This window comes from Mandrillus leucophaeus, unplaced genomic scaffold (assembly GCF_000951045.1).
Source record: "Mandrillus leucophaeus isolate KB7577 unplaced genomic scaffold, Mleu.le_1.0 Scaffold342, whole genome shotgun sequence".
Classification (NCBI taxonomy): domain Eukaryota; kingdom Metazoa; phylum Chordata; class Mammalia; order Primates; family Cercopithecidae; genus Mandrillus; species Mandrillus leucophaeus.
This window is the reverse complement of record NW_012103610.1, coordinates 1,854,069-1,859,203: the sequence shown is the minus strand read 5'-3', so window position 1 is coordinate 1,859,203 and position 5,135 is coordinate 1,854,069.

The following is a 5,135-nucleotide window of genomic DNA, read 5'->3' as shown; positions in this document are numbered from 1 at the left end:
CCGAATTACTATTTTTTAAAATTCTTTTTAGATTATCTTTTTAGAAGAACCACACACACATACACTTATATCAGAGGAAATTTAGTAAGTTCCTTGTTTTCAAGGAAGCCTCTGATTTCAGTCCACATTTGTTTATAATGCCCATATCTTCCTTATCTGTAGTCCTGTTCAATGGCAACGGGCACTCAGAATAAGAAATTTGAGACACCACAAGATATGAAATTACCAAAGAAAAAAATAATGAATCCTCATTATCAGGGCGATAAATCCTTCCATGCCATATTAGAATATTTATCAGAATAAAGAGTTGAAACAAAAAAGGTTTACTGAGTAACTATCTCTTAGCCAAGAGAGGTCTCCCCTAGGCACCATGATGAATATTTATGAACTTGTATTGAAGAATTATAAATTTTAGGACCAAGTGAATAATCTAAGTCACTGAGGTCTATAAATTATCCCCCCCAATTGAAAAAAAAATTATTCCCTAAATTGTGATCCTTTAGAAGATGGCCTAAAAGACTTAGACCGCTGTCAATAGATTTAATTTCACATGCATTATTATTATTATTATTTTGAGATGGAGTCTCACTCTATCGTCCAGGCTGGAGTGTAGTGGTGGATCTCGGCTCACTGCACCTCCATCTCCCAGGTTCAAATGATTCTCCTGCCTCAGCCTCCGAAGTAGTTGGGATTACAGGTGCCCACTACCACACCTGGCTAATTTTTGTGTTTTTAGTAGAGATGGGGTTTCACCATGTTGGCCAGGCTGGTCTTGAACTCCTGATCTCAAGTGATCCACCTGCCTCGGCCTCCCAAAGTGCTGGGATTATGGGTGTGAGCCACTGCACCTGGCCTAATTCCACATGAATTATCAGCTACAATTCGATTATCCTGTGGGCTCCAAACATGTTTTTAAACTTTAAAGTATAGGTTCAGGCCAGGTAAGGTGGCTGACGCCTGTAATCCTAGCACTCTGGGAAGCTGAGGCAGGCAGATCACCTGAGGTCAGGAGTTCAAGACCATCCTGGCCAACACAGTGAAACCTTGTCTCTACTAAAAATGCAAAAATTAGCCAAGCGTGGTAGTGCACAGCTGTAATCCTAGCTACTTGAGAGACTGAGACAGGAGAATGGCTTGAACCCAGGAGGCAGAGGTTGCAGTGAGCCAAGATCCACCACTGCACTCCAGCCTGGGTGACAGGCGAGACTCTGTCTCAACAAACAAACAAACAAAGTACAGGGTACAGGTTCTGCAAAGGCAACCAAATGGTGGTTGTGCACATCCTCCAGAAGATGTTGAGCCACAAATCAAAACCAACAGTGTGCCTCTTTAAGTACTTTGAAGGTGATGAAAGTACAACCACTCTCTTCTCTCTATTCACATGTCCAGAGTCCATGATGTACGTCTTACTCAGACACAGCTGGAACCAGAGCTGGATGTGACCTCTCCCTCTTTTGAGCTCTGAGCTGTGCAAGCACTGGCATGTGACTCCAGCACAGCTGTTGATTTTCTGGTCAGGGTCTGGCCCTTTCTTTTGTGACCTGTATCGTATTCTACTCTGTAATATAATGATTTATCTACATATTTATCTCACCTACTAGATTATAAATTTTTGAATGCAAGGACCATGCCTGTTTTATCTTCATTGAAGTAGCACAGACGAAAACTCACTGTAAATTATGAAATACTTTCGTGGGTCTAACTTTCTATTCTTTGTAAAGTTATTTGCATTTATTAGCACCTAACACATTTCAGGTGCCCAATAAAGATTTGTCGACTGATTGACTGAACAAATAAACATCTCCAATTATTTCCCTCCTATCACCAGAATTCCACGTGGTGTCTAGTAGAGTTTGGCCCAGCAAAGAGAAGGTCAACTCTCTCAAGGACATTTGTTGGAATAGAGTCCAGCAGGCTGACCTGCCATCCTCAGTTCACCGCCCATCAAGCACAAATACTGCCACCGCCTCTTCCATTTCATACTCTGGTATTTGGTTGCACCCTGCGGCATCCTGGCAAGCTGTCCAGGGAAGCTTCCTCAGGGAAATGTGGATGCCTGACCCCACACTAACACGGTATTTCAGAACTAGCTAGCGGAGGGGTTGCCACAAACTATCCCCACTATCTGGATGTCCAAAATGTAAGCATTAGCACAACCCGCCTCCTTCAGGTAGCAAGAGGAACAAAAACCATGGAAACCGAAGTGAGCAGCGAATTAGGAGAATGGAGCAGGACGGTGGTTTTCACCCGGCCATGCCAAATGCACAGGAACAAACACAATGGAGAAAGGTGTTCCGCTTTCAAAATGGAAACTTTGCAAGGCTTTCTCAACTGTGTTTTTGTTTGTTTGTTTGTTTTTAATCAACTGTAATCTGTCTTTGAACAGGGATGTTACCTTTAAAAAAAAAAAAGGCAGCCAGGCACAGTGGCTCACGCCTGTGATCCCAGCATTTTGGGAGGCCAAGGCAGGTGGGCCACCTGAGGTCAGGAGTGTGACACCAGCCTGGCCAACCTGGTGAAACCCTGTCTCTACTAAAAATATAAAAATTACCTGGGCATGGTGGGGGCGCCTGTAATCCCAGCTACTCGAGAGGCTGAGGCAGAAGAATTACTTGAACCCAGGAGGCAGAGGTTGCAGTGAGCCAAGATCGCGCCATTGCACTCCAGCCTGGGTGACAGGGCGAGACTCTGGCTCAGAACAAAACAAAACAAAACAAAAAAGCACAACCTAGTTTCAGTCACACATGGGGAAAAACTCTAAATAAATCACTTTCTCAATATGAAACACTTCTCCTGTTTTAAAAACCAAATTCAGGAAACTGACTTTAAGAAAGAAAAAAATGAAATTTCATAATGGCCACTTTCTGTAGCGAATCAATAACTAGAGGCTCACTGGCCACCTGCTCGTAGCCAGACCCGAGTTCTTACCCAGTCACAGGTGAAGTCAGGAGCACTTGGATTTATGACACATTTGCAATGCTCCGTTTAGAACATTTACCAACTGCTGTATTTTTTTTTCCACAGAGTCTCACTATTTCATTATAAAGACTAGAAGAACAGGCCCTTGTTCTCAGGCGAGAAAACACAGAAGCTTCATTTGTTTATTATTTTTAACTACTACACATTTTCTGTGCTTTATAGCTTCTTCAGCGATTGTTTAACTGTGAATATATCGGCATGTGATTTGGGGTCAGCTGTTTGTTCCCCGGGTGGTACAGCCAATCCATAATCTTGGTAGGGCGAAATCTCATTCAAGTCCAAGTTGCAAATTCTAGGCTGCCAATGAATACTCTCTCTCTCTCTTCAAATCGTCCATGTCTATCCTGAAAAAAATTCTCAAACTGTTCACATTTCCCTGAATATTACTTAGAATATATTTTAAAGGCATGATTCCCGTCTTCATTGCTTCATTTGCTATTACTCTTCCTCATTGCTCTACTGCATTGCTGTTCTTCGTTGCTTTGAAAAAGGCAGACAGGCAAACAGAAGAAAATGGTCTCTAATTCTAGCACCCAAAGATAATCACAATTAACGTTTTGGTGCAGAGTCTTCCAGGCTGTTTGAGAGAGGTTGTTTGTTTGTTTGTTTTTGCTTTATTGGGGTTTTTTTTTGGGAATAAGCGCCAAAACAAACTGAAAGTAAGTTTTGCCAGGGTTTTAAAGTGATGCTGTCTTCTAAAAAAATATTTTTGTTAAGCTAAAACCACATAAAATAAGATTTTCTTTCATTTCACGTTTTCAGTTTGCTGCCAGTATACATACAGCTAAAGTGGGCCATCAGTCTATGGGAAAACGGGCAATTTTTTTGGCTTTTTTTTGAGATGGAGTTTTGCTCTTGTCGCCCCGGCTGGAGTGCAGTGGTGTGATCTCCACTCATTGCGACCTCTGCCTCCTGGGTTCAAGCGATTCTCCTGCCTCAGCCTCCCAAGTAGTTGGGATTACAGGCAGGCACCACCACACCTGTCTAATTTTGTATTTTTAGTAGAGAGGGGGTTTCTCTATGTTGGTCAGGCGGGTCTTGACTCCTGACCTCGGGTGATCCGCTCGCCCTGGCCTTACAAAGAAAATGGGCATTTTCAAGAAAAATATGTGAACTTCTGCCTTTTCAAAGTCCATTACAAGAATGCTTTGACTGATTCCACTTGTCTAATTTCTGCACCTCACAGATCGTCCTCCACCCAACTCCAGCTCTTCTTTTTTTTTTTTAATTTTAATTTTAATTTTTTTGAGACGGAGTCTTGCTCTGTTGCCAGGCTGGAGTGCAATGGCATGATCTCGGCTCACTGCAACCTCTGCCTCCTGGGTTCAAATGATTCTCCTGCCTCAGCCCCCACCCCGAATAGCTGGGATTACAGGCATGCACCACCATGCGCAGCTGATTTTTGTATTTTCAGTAGAAACGGGGTTTCGCAATGTTGGCTGGGATGGTCTTGATCTCCTGACCTTATGATCCGCCCACCTCGGCCTCCCAGAGTGCTGGGATTACAGGTGTAAGCCAACCGCACCTGTCCCTCCAGCTCTTCTTAAACCCTTACTCCAGGATCCTTGTCTGCTTGTTTTGCTTACAATTTTGCTTCTGAGGGAAGAGAATAGGATCAAATGGATGAGACTTGTAAGCAAATACAACAAAATATTAATAGTGGTCAACTCTGGTCAATTGAAACACAGGTGTTGGTTGTATTAGTTTCTGCATTCTTACAGATATTCTAAAAGTTCTAAATATTAACAAAACAAAGCTAAACAAAAGATATGGTCTCTGTGTTCCAGGAGTGCAGGGTCTGGTCACGTGTAATCAATTACAGTAAATTCAAGACTTGCAAACAGATCTTTCCTCTAGAGAGCTTTCTAACAGAGGTTAGTACAAGGTGCTAGACTCTAGCAGCTACAGGAACACCGAGCATGGAGTATACCCCCCTCCACGTCTCCTTGGAGAATGTAGAGAGGCTTCTGCGAAGAGGCAAAGCCTGACTTGAGGCTTGGAGGATGAGTAGTTTTCCATGGTTTCCAGTGTGGGCAGGAGTGTGCTGCAGAAAGCCCTGATACATGTAAAATCAGACTCGGAGACCAAATCATATGCTTGGGAAAGAGAGGCTGTTTTCAGTATGGCTGGGGTTGTTCTGTGTCAGCAGAGAAACT